Source organism: Balaenoptera ricei, chromosome X, assembly GCF_028023285.1.
Source record: "Balaenoptera ricei isolate mBalRic1 chromosome X, mBalRic1.hap2, whole genome shotgun sequence".
NCBI classification, from domain to species: Eukaryota; Metazoa; Chordata; class Mammalia; order Artiodactyla; family Balaenopteridae; genus Balaenoptera; species Balaenoptera ricei.
The window spans coordinates 17926436-17941463 of NC_082660.1; the positions used below are offsets into that span (position 1 = coordinate 17926436).

The 15028-nt window shown below is 37.7% G+C and overlaps 1 pseudogene; it reads left to right on the forward strand.

Annotated features, from left to right (window-relative positions):
* The first annotated feature begins 239 nt into the window (after window positions 1–239).
* On the forward strand, window positions 240–14306 carry LOC132357893 (small ribosomal subunit protein uS19-like; annotated as a pseudogene).
* The last annotated feature ends 722 nt before the right edge of the window (window positions 14307–15028 follow it).

Consider the following 15028-nt stretch of genomic DNA (forward strand, 5'->3'; position numbering starts at 1 on the left):
GATTGAAATATTACTTTGAGTGTAATCAGTACTAGATATCAAAGGAACCTCATCACAGGATCTTCTGTGTTTAAGAAAGCAAGCTCCCCTGTTTCCCACATTGTAATTCATTAACATCCCACCATCTCTCCACAGAATGGTCTGTGTTTTCTACCCAACAAGAGAACCAACCTGCTCTCTGAGGTAGGATTGAGTCACAAAGAGAAGAAAAAAGGGGGGTGTTGGGGGAGAAGGCAAACATGGAGCAGAATTCTAACAAGCTTGCTCAGTCTGACAGGACTGGTTCTAATGAATTTTACAAGATTTTTAAAGTATTCATAAGTTTAATTTAAATAACATTTTTGGTGACAAAAATAATATATGTTCCTTGCTGAAAACAGAAGAGTATTAAAAAAATAAAATCAGGGCTTCCCTGGTGGCACAGTGGTTGAGAATCTGCCTGCCAATGCAGGGGACACGGGTTCGAGCCCTGGTCTGGGAATATCCCACGTGCCGCGGAGCAACTGGGCCCGTGAGCCACAACTACTGAGCCTGCGCGTCTGGAGCCTGTGCTCCGCAACAAGAGAGGCCGCGACAGTGAGAGGCCCGCGCACCGCGATGAAGAATGGCCCCCGCTCGCCGCAACTAGAGAAAGCCCTCGCGCATAAACTAAGACCCAACACAGCCAAATAAATAAATAAATAAATAAATAAATAAATAAATAAAATAAATTTAAAGAGCCAACATGTTTCTTTAAAAAAAAAAAAAAATCACATAATTAAACCACCAGAAGTTAACATTTTGATATCTTAAATTCTGGGCAATTTTCTCTGTTTATATTAGTTCTAATTAACATAACTGGGATTATTTATAAACATGACTATTAATGGCTATGTAATAATCCATAATGTGTCACAATTTCAACATCCTTGGGCATTTAAGATATTTCCCAAATTTTTGCTATTATAAATAATATTGCAACAAATCTTTTTTTAAATTGAAGAATAGCTGATTTACAATATTGTGTTAGTTTCAGATGTACAGCAAAGTCATTTGGTTATACAAGTATATGTATATACCTATATTCTTTTTTTTCGATTCTTTTCCATTATAGTTTATTGCAAGATATTGAATATAGTTCCCAGTGCTATACAATAAATTCTTGTTGTTTATCTATTTTATATACGGTATATGCATCTGTTAATCACATGCTCCCAATTTATCCCTCCTCCCCCCCTTCCCCTTTGGTAACCATAAGTTTGTTTTCTAAGTCTGTAAGTCTGTTTCTGTTTTGTAAATAAATTCATTTGTGCTATTTTTTAGATTCCACATGTAAATGATATCATATTTGTCTTTGTCTGACTTACTTCACTTAGTATGATAATCTCTAGGTTCATCCATGTTGCTACCAATGGCATTATTTCATTCTTTTTTATGGCTGAGTAGTATTCCATTGTATATATACATACCACATCTTCTTTATCCATTCATCTGTTCATGTATACTTAGGTTGCTTCCATGTCTTGGCTATTGCAAATAGTGGTTTGAACATTGGGGTGCGTATATCTTTTCAAATTAGAGCTTTCATCTTTTCCAGATATATGCCCAGGAGTGGGATTGCTGGATCATATGGTAACTCTATTTTTAGTTTTTTAAGGAACCTCCATACTGTTTTCCATAGTGGCTGCACCAATTTACATTCCCACCAACAGTGTAAGAGGGTTCCCTTTTCTCTACACCCTTTCCAGCACTTCTTATTTGTAGACTTTTTGATGATGGCCATTCTGACCAATGTGAGGTGATACCTCGTTGTAGTCTTGATTTGCATTTCTCTAATAATTGGTAATGTTCAGCATCTTTTCACATGCCTTTGGCCATCTGTATGTCTTCTTTAAAGAAATATCTACTTAGGTCTTTTGCCCATTTTTTGATTGTTTTTTGTTTGTTTGTTTTGTTTTGTTATTGAGTAGTCTGAGCTGTTTGTATATTTTGGAAATTAAGCCGTTGTCGGTCACATCATTTGCAAATATTTTCTCCCAGTCCATAGGTTGTCTTTTCGTTATTTTTTTTTAATTAATTAATTAATTTTTGGCTGTGCTGGGTCTTTGTTGCTGCGCGTGGGCTTTCTCTAGTGGCGAGTGGGCGCTATTCTTTGCTGTGGTGCACAGGCTTCTCACTGCGGTGGCTTCCCTTGTTGCAGAGCACGAGCTCTAGGCACGTGGGCTTCAGTAGTTGTGGTTTGCAGGCTCTAGAGCGCAGGCTCATGTGGCGCATGGGCTTATTTGCTCCACAGCATGTGGGATCATCCCAGGCCAGGGCTCGAACTCATGTCCTCTGCATTGCAAGGCGGATTCTTAACCACTGTGCCACCAGGGAAGCCCTGTCTTTTCGTTTTGTTTATGGTTTACTCTGCTGTGCAAAAGCCTGTAAGTTTGACTAGGTCCCATTTGTTTATTTTTCCTTTCATTTCTATTGCCTTGGGAGACTGACCTCAGAAAACACTGCTATGATTTATGTCAGAATATTTTGCCTATGTTCTCTTCTAGGAGTTTTACGGTGTCATGTCTTATATTTAAGTCTTTAAGCCATTTTGAGTTTATTTTTGTGTATGGTGTGAGGGAATTTTCTAACTTCATTGACTGACATGTGGCTGCCCAGCTTTCCCAACACCACTTGCTGAAGAGACTATCTTTTCTCCATTGTATATTCTTGCCTCCTTTGTGGAAGTACAAATGTGGACAAATCTTCTTTTGTAAAACTTTGCCTGGCTATCCAATTGTTTCCTTAGGATAGATTCTCAGAAGTTAAATGCCTCAATGAAAGGGTAGGAACATATTTAAGATTCTTAGTACAATTGCCAAGTTGTTTCACAAAATGATTGTCCCAATATATCTTCCCATGAGCAATGTATAAACATGCCCTTCCAAGAGCACTAGTGACTACATGGAGTGTTATCTTGGATAATTCTTTTCTAATTTCATGGTCAAAACCATTATCTCATTACCTTACCATTCTTTTTTTTTTAATGCAATTTATCATTTCACACATAAATATATTGACCATTTGTGGGTTATTTCTTTTTCTTTTGTGATTTGTTCATGACCATAGCCCATATCTTCTACTGGGCAGTTAGTTTTTTCTCTATGTTTTATCAGCATCTCTATATATTAAAACATATTAGTTCTTTATTATATTTTTTGCACTTATATTTTACCATTAATTTTAATTTATGGTGGATTTTCATTGTTATCATTGCACAGAAATTTGGAATTCTCATGCAGTCAAATCTGTTTACTTTTTCCTTTATGATTTTTTCACATTGCTTTTATTCTTGTAAATCTTCCCCCATTTGAAGAACAAGGGAATATTTACCCATACTTTCTCTTAATCAGCAAAACCAGTTTCATTAACTATAAAAATGCTTATTTGAAGGTAGAATGTGGTCAGAATGATTTCACTTTACTCACTATAACTAAACTAGTCGTAAAGCACATGAATTTGGTGAGACTCATGAATTGACTATAGATATTACCATCTCAGGTCTTCAATGAAATTACCTTTAAGATGATTGTATAGAGTACTTGAGAAAAAAAGGATCAAAAACATGTCAGATATAAGTGAAAACATACCATATTTGTCTTTCTCTGTCTGACTTATTTCACTAAGTGTGGAATCTAAAATATAAAATGAACAAACATACCAAACCAGAAACAGACTCACAGATACAGAGAACAAACTAGTGGTTATCAGAGGGGTAGGGATAGGGGCAGAATAGGCAAAGGGGATTAAGGGGTACAAACTACTAGATATTAAAAAAAAATAAGTTACAAGAATGTATTGTACAACACAAGGAATATAGTCATACCTTTGTATGGAGTGTAATCTGTAAATATATTGAAATACTATGTTGTACACCTGAAACTAATAATATTGTAAGTCAACTATACTTCAATTAAAAAAAAAACATGTCAGAAAAGAATAGTAACTGTTATAAAAGTGAAATTGAAACTAAACCCTTCAGAGAAGTTCCATACTTCTGATTCACTGAATGGAACAACTTTATATTATCCTTGTCTTCATTCAGTTAGCTTCATTTGCAACAAATATTTAACAAATATCAAGTACTCAGATAACATCATATTATATTACCAAAACTGTCTAATACTGATTGACTTTGCAAAGGCCTTTCTTGCAATGCAACAAACACACTTCAAAATAATTGAAGACACTACAATTGTAAATTTGTTAACAAATTTTAACCCAATAATCCATGTTTCCATAATGAATACACAAACAGAAAAATGTATGAACTCACATAAAGTAAACACATGAAAAGAAAACAGGGATGGAGAGAAGAGGGGTGGTAAAAAGACAGCTGAATTCATTAGTTCCTATAAAAGTCTAAAAATATTTCCACCCAGTCAAATTTATTCTCTGAAAAATGAAAGAGATGTGTAAGACTGTGCCCACGTCAGAGAAAACAGAATCTACATTGAGAAGGAGGAGGGGAAAGCACTGGTTGTCAGGAAGTCACCACAGTCTCTGCCAACACCATTATCAGTGACAGCTGGTTTCCAAAAGGGTACCTTCAAGGAACCATTAATCAGAGAATAATGGGGACAACAAAAGGCAATGCTTCTCAACTAGTTAGCATACTATTAGCAATAGATTCCCGTGGCATATATACTATGTGCAGGAATAGTGTGCTGGACCGCATGTTCTCAATAAATATATGGTAGATTGGGGGAGACTGATTGCACTAATAGTCCCAGTTTTTAATGTATCCTTGTATCCATGCCCTTTTATAGTGCCCTCTCATACTGCCTTTGGGCCTGACCATGTGACATGCTTTGACCAAATGAATAGTTACAAACTTGATGCAAGCAGAGGCTTGAAAAGGCACTCCTGTGGTTCTGATTTCAGTAGGCCTGGAATGGGCAGGGTGCAAGCATGTGCATTTTGAAAAAACTCCTTAGGTGATTCAGATATGCACTCTTCTTTAAAAATCTCTGACTTCGGGGCTTCCCTGGTGGCGCAGTGGTTGAGAGTCTGCCTGCTAGTGCAGGGGACATGGGTTCGAGCCCTGGTCTGGGAGGATCCCACATGCCGCGGAGCAACTAGGCCCGTAAGCCACAACTACTGAGCCTGCGCGTCTGGAGCCTGTGCTCCACAGCAAGAGAGGCGGCGATAGTGAGAGGCCCGCGCACCGCGATGAAGAGTGGCCCATGCTTGCCGCAACTAGAGAAAGCCCTCGCACAGAAACGAAGACCCAACACAGCCAAAAAAAATTAAAATTAATTAATTAATTAATTAAAGTTAATAAAACAAAAATCTCTGACTTAGAATGTTCCACAAGTCCTAGAGACTGTGAACACAGTATCACAGGAATGTTATATAGTCCTAAGACATTAATACCTGAGAGAAGCTTTCATGGAAATGGATTTTCAGATTCTGAAACCACTGAAAACACTTGATGTTATCCAGTCTGTAGCACTAAGAAATAATATAAATTGTTTAATAAAGTAATTTTAGAGCTGAAAATGTACTTAGAAATCTAACCCACTTATTTTGAAAAAGAAGAAACTGAGTCCACCTTAAGGAACGGTGGTAGCACCAGGGCCAAATCCCACACCTCTTGGTTTTCACTTCACCATAGAAAATCTAAAAAGTACACTTTCAAATGTTAGTTTTAATTTCCTCTACTACTACTTTTTTCTCATCAGCCCTATTAATTTCACTGAAATGAATTAATTTAAGACTTATCTCCTTTTATTTTTTCCACTCAGTAGTAGAGATGCTAATAAATGTGAAACAGTAAAAAATAAGCTTCTTCTAATGTCAGGAAGGAAGAACAACAACAGGAATTGGTAGGCATAAAAGATCTGGGAGAAGAGAGTTCTAGACAGAAGAAATAGCAAGTATGTATGAGGAAGAATAAGAGGTTCATATGACTTGAGTGAGAAAGGAGAGGCAGAAAATTGTAGGAGATGATGGCAGAAAGATTAGCAGTCCCTGTCCTATACTTACTTGGGTTCACCTCTGTCTCTCACTGCAATTATTTGCAAGGTCTTTGATAACTACAATATATTTGAGCGAGATTTCTAATTTCCAGTAATGGGAGACTCAGTTATTCTGACTAAACCTCCAGAGGAAACCAATTAAAAATATTGAGGGAAGGACTTTTGTTTTTTGTTTGCTTTTTTTTTCTTTTACAAATCTCTTACAAAGCAAAAGATCTAACAACAAAAGCAAAATAAATCAGGAATCCAAAAAGTGCACAAGGAAGCCAATTTTACCCTGAGGACATTGGATATTTCTTTTTTTTTTTAACATCTTTATTGGAGTATAATTGCTTTACAATGTTGTGTTAGTTTCTGCTGTATAACAAAGTGAATCACCTATACATATACATATATTCCCATAGCCCCTCCCTCTTCGTCTCCCCCCACCCTCCCTATCCCACCCCTCTAGGTGGTCACAAAGCACCGAGCTGATCTCCCTGTGCTATGCAGCTGCTTCCCACTAGCTATCTATTTTACATTTGGTCGTGTATATATGTCAATGCAACTCTCTCACTTCGATCCATCTTACACTTCCCCCTCCCTGTGCCCTCAAGTCCATTCTCTACGTCTGCATCTTTATTCCTGTCCTGCCCCTAGGTTCATCAGAACCATTTTTGGTTTTAGATTCCATATATATGTGTTAGCATACAATATTTGTTTTTCTCTTTCTGACGTACTTCACTCTGTATGACAGACTCTAGGTCCATCCACCTCACTACAAATAACTCAATTTTGTTTCTTTTTATGGTTGAGTAATATTCCACTGTATATATGTGCCACATCTTCTTTATCCATCATCTGTTGATGGACACTTAGGTTGCTACCATATCCTGGCTATTGTAAAGAGTGCTGCAATAAACATTGTGGTACATGTCTCTTTTTGAATTGTAGTTTTCTCAAGGTATATGCCCAGTAGTGGGATTGCTGGGTCATATGGTAGTTCTATTTTTAGTTTTTTAAGGAACCTCCATACTGTTCTCCATAGTGGTCGTATCAATTTACATTCCCAACAACAGTGAAAGAGGGTTCCCTTTTCTCTACACCCTCTCCAGCATTTATTGTTTCTAGATTTTTTGATGATGGCCATTCTGACCAGTGTGAGGTGATACCTCATTGTAGTTCTGATTTGCATTTCTCTACTGATTAGTGATGCTGAGCATCCTTTCATGGGTTTGTTGGCAATCTGTATATCTTCTTTGGAGAAATGTCTATTTAGGTCTTCTGCCCATTTTTGGATTGGGTTGTTTGTTTTTTTGATTTTGAGCTGCATGAGCTTCTTGTATATTTTGGATATTAATCCTTTGTCAGTTGCTCTGTTTGCAAATATTTTCTCCCATTCTGAGGCTTGTCTTTTTGTCTTGTTTATGGTTTCTTTGCTATACAAAAGCTTTTAAGTTTCATTAAGTCCCATATGTTTATTTTTGTTTATATTTCCATTTCTCTAGGAGGTGGGTCAAAAAGGATCTTGCTGTGATTTTGGTCAAAGAGTGTTCTTCCTATGTTTTCCTCTAAGAGTTTTATAGTGTCTGGCCTTACATTTAGGTCTTTAATCCATTTTGAGTTTATTTTTGTGTATGGTGTTAAAGAGCGTTCTAATTTCATTCTTTTACGTGCAGCTGTCCAGTTTTCCCAGCACCAGTTACTGAAGAGGCTGTCTTTTCTTACTCCTTTATCAAAGATAAGGTGACCATATGTGCGTGGGTTTATCACTGGGCTTTCTATCCTGTTCCCTTGATCTATATTTCTGTTTTTGTGCCAGTATCATACTGTATTGATTACTGTAGCTTTGTAGTATAGTCTGAAGTCTGGGAGCCTGATTGCTCCAGCTCTGTTTTTCTTTCTCAAGAAAAACTTTGGCTATTCGGGGTCTTTTGTGTTTCCATATAAATTGTTAAACTTTTTGTTCTCGTCTGTGAAAAATGCCAGTGGTAGTTTGATAGGGATTGCATTGAATCCGTAGATTGCTTTGGGTAGTAGAGTCATTTTCACAATGTTGTTTCTTCCAATCCAAGAACATGGTATATCTCTCCATCTTTTTGTATCATCTTTAATTTCTTTCATCAGTGTCTAAAATTTTTCTGCATACAGGTCCTTTTTCTCCTTAGGGAGGTTTATTCGTAGGTATTTTGTTCTTTTTATTGCAGTGGTAAATGGGAGTGTTTCCTTAATTTCTCTTTCAGATTTTTCATCATTAGTGTATAGGAATGCAAGAGATTTCTGTGCATTAATTTTGTATCCTGCTACTTTACCAAATTCATTGATTAGCTCTAGAGGTTTTCTGGTAGCACCTTAAGGGTTCTCTATGTACAGTATCATGTCATCTACAAACAGTGACAGTTTTACTTCTTTTCTAACTTGGATTCCTTTTATTTCTTTTTCTTCTCTGATTGCTGTGGCTAAAACTTCCAAAACCATGTTCAATAATAGTGGTTACAGTGGGCAACCTGGTCTTGTTCCTGATTTTAGAGGAAATGGTTCCAGTTTTTCACCATTGAGAATGATGTTGTCTGTGGGTTTGTCATATATGGCCTTTATTATGTTGAGGTGGGTTCCGTCTATGCCCACTTTCTGGAGAGTTTTTATCATAAATGGGTGTTGAATTTTGTTGAAAGCTTTTTCTGCATCTATTGAGATGATCATATGGTTTTTATCCTTCAGTTTGTTAATATGGTGTATCACATTGATTGATTTGCATATATTGAAGAATCCTTGCATTCCTGGGATAAACCCCATTTGATCATTGTGTATGACCCTTTTAATGTGCTGTTGGATTCTGTTTGCTAGTATTTTGTTGAGGATTTTTGCATCTATGTTCATCAGTGATACTGGTCTGTAGTTTTCTTTTTCTGTGACATCTTTGTCTGGTTTTGGCATCAGGGTGATGGTGGCCTCGTAAAATGAGTTTGGAAGTGTTCCTCCCTCTGCTATATTTTAGAAGAGTTTGAGAAGGAAAGGTGTTAGCTCTTCTCTAAATATTTGATAGAATTTGCCTGTGAAGCCATCTAGTCCTGGGCTTTTGTTTGCTGGAAGATTTTTAATCACAGTTTCAATTTCAGTGCTTGTGATTGGTCTGTTCATATTTTCTATTTCTTCCTGGTTCAGTCTTGGAAGGTTGGATTTTCTAATAACTTGTCCATTTCTTCCAGGTTGTCCATTTTACTGGCATATAATTGCTTGTAGTAGTCTCTTGTGATCCTTTGTATTTCTGCAGTGTCAGTTGTTACTTCTTTTTTCATTTCTAATTCTGTTGATTTGAGTCTTCTCCCTTTTTTTCTTGATGAGTCTGGCTAATGGTTTATCAATTTTGTTTATCTTCTCAAAGAACCACGTTTTAGTTTTATTGATCTTTGCTATTGTTTCCTTCATTTCTTTTCATTTATTTCTGACCTGATCTTTATGATTTCTTTCCTTCTGCTAACTTTGGGGGTTTTTTGTTCTTCTTACTCTAATTGCTTTAGGTGTAAGCTTAGGTTGTTTATTTGAGATTTTTCTTGTTTCTTGAGGCAGGATTGTATAGCTATAAACTTCCCTCTTAGAACTGCTTTTACTGCATCCCATAGGTTTTGGGTCATAGTGTTCTCATTGTCATTTGTCTCTAGGTATTTTTTTATTTCCTCTTTGATTTCTTCAGTGATCTCTTGGTTATTTAGTAGCGTGTTGCTTAGCCTCCATGTGTTTGTATTTTTTACAGTTTTTCCCTGTAATTGATATCTAGTGTCATAGCATTGTGTTTGGAAAAGATACTTGATATGATTTCAATTTTCTTAAATTTACCGAGGATTGATTTGTGACACAAGGTATGATCTATCCTGGAGAATGTTCCATAAGCACTTGAGAAGAAATTGTATTCTGTTGTTTTTGGATGGAATGTCCTATAAATATCAATTAAGTCCATCTGGTCTAATGTGTCTTTTAAAGTTTGTGTTTCCTTATTTATTTTCATTTTGGATGATCTGTCCATGGGTGAAAGTGGGGTGTTAAAATCCCCTACTATTATTGTGTTACTGTCGATTTCCCCTTTGTTTGCTGTTAGCATTTGCCTTATGTATTGAGGTGCTCCTATGTTGGGTGCATAAATATTTACAAGTGTTATATCTTCTTCTTGGATTGATCCCTTGATAATTATGTAGTGTCCTTCCTTGTCTCTTGTAATAGTCTTTAAAGTCTATTTTGTCTGATAAGAGTATTGCTATTCCAGCTTTTTTTTGATTTCCATTAGCATGGAATACCTTTTTCAAATTGCATGGAATATCTTTTCCCATCCCCTCACTTTCAGTCTGTATGAGTCCCTAGGTCTGAAGTGGGTCTCTTGTAGACAGCATATGTATGGGTCTTGTTTTGCTATCCATTCAGCCAGTCTGTGTCTTTTGGTTGGAGCATTTAATCCATTTACATTTAAGGTAATATCGATATGTATGTTCCTATTACCATTTTCTTAATTGTTTTGGGTTTGTTATTGTAGGTATTTTCCTTCTCTTGTGTTTTCTGCCTAGAGAAGTTTCTTTATCATTTGTTGTAAAGCTGGTTTGGTGGTGCTGAATTCTCTTAGCTTTTGCTTGTCTGTAAAGGTTTTAATTTCTTCGTCGAATCTGAATGAAATTCTTGCTGGGTAGAGTAACCTAGGTTTTATGTTTTTCCCTTTCATCACTTTAAATATGTCCTGCCACTCCCTTCTGTCTTGCAAAGTTTCTGCTGAAAGGTCAGCTGTTAACCTTATGGGATTTCCCTTGTATGTTATTTGTTGGTTTTCCCTTGCTGCTTTTAATATTTTTTCTTTGAATTTAATTTTTGATAGCTTGATTAATATGTGTCTTGGCGTGTTTCTCCTTGGATTTATCCTGTGTGGGACCTCTGCACTTCCCGGACTTGACTATTTCCTTTCCCATGTTATGGAAGTTTTCAACTGTAATCTCTTCAACTATTTTCTCAAACCCTTTCTTTTTCTCTTCTTCTTCTGGGACCCCTAGAATTCGAGTGTTGGTGCGTTTAATGCTGTCCCAGAGGTCTCTGAGACTGTCGTCAACTCTTTTCATTCTTTTTTCTTTATTCTGCTCTGTGGCTGTTATTTCCACTATTTTATCTTTCAGGTCACTTATCTGTTCTTCGCCTCAGTTATTCTGCTATTGATTCCTTCTAGAGTATTTTTAATTTCATTTATTGTGTTGTTCATCATTGTTTGCTCTTTAGTTCTTCTAGGTCCTTGTTAAACGTTACTTTTATTTTTTCCATTCTATTTCCAAGATTTTGGATCATCTTTACTATCATTACTCTGAATTCTTTTTCAGGTAGACTGCCTATTTCTTCTTCATTTGTTTGGTCTGGTGGGTTTTTACCTTGCTCCTTCATCTGCTGCATATTTCTCTGTCTTCTCATTTTGTTTAACTTACTATGTTTGGGGTCTTCTTTTCACAGGCTGCAGGTTTGTAGTTCCCATTATTTGTGGTGTCTTCCCCCAGTGGGTGAGGTTTGTTCAGTGGCTTGTGTAGGCTTCCTGATGGAGGGGACTGGTGCCTGTGTTCTGGTGGATGAGGCTGGATCTTGTCCTTCTGGTGGGCAGGGCCACGTCTGTTGGTGTGTTTTGGAGTGTCTGTGAACTTAGTATGACTTTAGGCAGCCTCTCTGCTAATGGGTGGGGCTGTGTTCCTGTCTTGCTAGTTGTTTGGCATGGGGTGTCCAGCACTGGAGCTTGCTGGCCGTTGGGTAGAGCTGGGTTTTAGTGTTGGGACGAGGATCTCTGGGAGAGCTCTCGCCGATTGATATTACATGGGCCCAGGAGGTTTCTGGTGGTCCATTGTCCTGGACTCGGCCCTCCCACCTCGGAGGCTCAGGCCCGACACCCGGCCAGAGTACCAAGACCCTGCCAGCCACACGGCTGAGAAGAAAAGGAAGAAAGAAAGAAAGAAAAAGAACAGACAGAACCCTAGGACAAATGGTAAAAGCAAACTTATACAGACAAAATCACACAAAGAAGCATACACATACACACTCACAAAAAGAGAAAAAGGAGACAAAAGAAAAAATATATATATTTAAAAAAAGGAAGAGAGCAACCAAACCAATAAACAAATCCACCAATGATAATAAGCACTAAATACTAAACTAAGATAAACATAAAACCAGAAACAAATTAGACACAGAAAGCAAACCCCAAGTCTACAGTTGTTCCCAAAGTCCACCGCTTCAATTTTGGGAATATTCATTGTCTATTCAGGTATCTTCAGATGCAGGGTTTATCAAGTCGACTGTGGGGACTTAATCTGCTGCTCCTGAGGTTGCAGGGAGAAATTTCCCTTTCTCTTCTTTGTTCGCACAGCTCCTGGGGTTCAGTTTTGGTTTTGGCCCCGCCTCTGTGTGTAGGCCACCCTCAGGCGTCTTTTACCCACCCAGACAGGAGGGGCTTAAAACAGCAGCTGATTAGGCTCTCTTGCTCACTCAGGCTGGGGGGAGGGAGGGGTACGGTAGTCATAATTGGAATGAGGGGTGAGCCTGAGGTGGCAGAGGCTGGCATGACTTTGCAACAGCCCGAGGTGTGCCGTGTGTTCTCCTGGGGAAGCTGTCCCTGGATCACGGGACCCTGGCAGTGGTGTCATGCACAGGCTCCCAGGTGGGTGTGGATAGTGACCTGTGCTTGCACACAGGATTCTTCGTGGCAGTGATGAAGGAAACTGAAGAAAACACAAATGGGATGATATCCTGTCTTCATGGACTGGAAGAATTCATATTGTTAAAATGTTCATACTATGCAAAGCTATCTATAGGTTGAATGCAATCCCTATCAAGAGTCCAATGGCATTTTTTTTTTACAGAAATAGAAAAAACAATCCTAAAATTCATTTGGAACAAAAAAAGACTCTGAATAGCCAAAGCAATCCTGAGAAAGAAGAACAAAGCTGGAGGCATCACACTTCTTGATTTCAAACTACATTACAATGCTATAATAATCAAAATAGTATACTACTGGCATAAAAAAAGATATATATCAATGGAACAGAATTGAGAGCCCAGAAATAAACCTTCGCATATGCAGATAACCAATATTTGACATGGGAGCCAAGAATACTCAATGGAGGAAAGACAGTCTCTTCAATAAATAATGCTGGGAAAATTGGATATTCACATGCAAAAGAATGAACCTAGATCCCTACCTTACACCACTCACAAAAATTAACTGGAAATAGATTAAAGACTTAAATGTAAGACCAGAAACCATAAAACTCCTAGAAGAAAACACAGGGGAAAAGCTCCTTAACACTGGTCATTTCTTAGATAAGCACAAGCATGCAAAATAAGAAATAAACAAGTGGGACCACATCAAATTAAAAAGCTTCTGCACAACAAAGGAAACAATCAACAAAATGAAAAGGCAACTTACAGAATGGGAGAAAATATTTGCGAACCACACATGTGATGAGGGGTTAATATCCAAAATATATAAGGAACTTATATAACTCAGTAGCAAAAACAAAATAATTCAATTAAAAATTGAGTGAAGGACCCAAACATACATTTTTCCGAAGGAGACGTACAGATGGCCAACATGCACAGGAAAAGGTGCTCAACATTACTAATCATCAGAGAAATGCAATTTAAAACCACAAAGAGATATCACCTCACATACATTAGACTGGCTATTATCAAAAAGATAAGAGATAACAAATGTTGGCAAGGAAGTGGAGGAATGGGAACCCTTCCACACTGTTGGTAGAAATCTAAATTGATGCAGCGCTATGGAAAACAGTATAGAAGTTCCTCAAAAAATTAAAAAATAGGACTACCAACATTTTCCAATAACTGACAAGGTGGCAGAAGTGCAGCAAAAGAGGCAGACCTTCTGTAAGTCCACCTACCTCAGGCGTGGACCTCAACCAGCTGCTGGACAAGTCCTACAAGCTGCTCATGCAGTTGTACTGCGCCCAGCAGCAACCGCGGCTGAATCCGGCCTGCGGAGGAAGCAGCACTCACTGCTTAAGTGCCTGAGCAAGGCCAAGAACAAGGTGCCACCCGTGGAGAAGCCTAAGGTTGTTAAGATGCACCTGTGGGACATGATCATCGTTCCCAAGAATAGTGGGCGACTACAAGGGCAAGATCCTCAACCAGGTGGAAATCAAGCCTGGGATGATTGGCCACTGTATGGGCAAGTTCTCAATCACCTACAAGCCTGTGAAGCACGAGCTGCTCAGACATCAGGGTCACCCACTTCTCCAGCTTCATCCCCTTCAAGAAGCCTGCTTGGCCAATAAAGGCACAGACTGCTCTAAAAAATAAATAACTTTTAAAAATAAATAAAAATAGGACTACCTTATGATCCAGCAATTCCACTTCTGGGTATATATCCAAAGGAAATAAAATCACTGTCTCAAAAAGATATCTGCACCCCTGTGTTCACTGCAGCATTATTTACAGGACAAGAAAACGCCTAAGTGCCCATCCACATTAATGGATAAAGATGTCTTAAGATATATATGTATGAATATTATTCAGCCATTAAAAAAGGAAATCTTGCCATTTGGAACAGCAGGGATGAGGGCATTATGCTAAGTAAAATAAGTCAAATAGAAAAAGACAAATACTGTATCATCTCACCTATACATAGAATCTAATAAAACTGATCTCATAGAAACAGAGAACAGATTGGTGGTTGCCAGAGGTGGGGAGTTGGGGAGGTGGAAGGGGGCCTGGGTGAAGGTGGTAAAAAGTACAAACTTTCACTTATAAAATATATTTGTTCTGGGGATGTAATGTACAGCATGGTGACTATAGTTAAAAATACTGTATTGCATATTTGAAAACTGCTAAGAGAGTAGATCTTAAAAGTTCTTACTACAAGAAAACTGTAACTATGTGAGGTGATGGATATTAACTAAACTTATTGTGGTAATCATTTCACAGTATATACATATATCAAATCATTATGTTATACATCTTAAACTTATACAATGCTATATGTCAATTATATCTCAATAAAGCTAGAAGAAAAAAATTAAAAT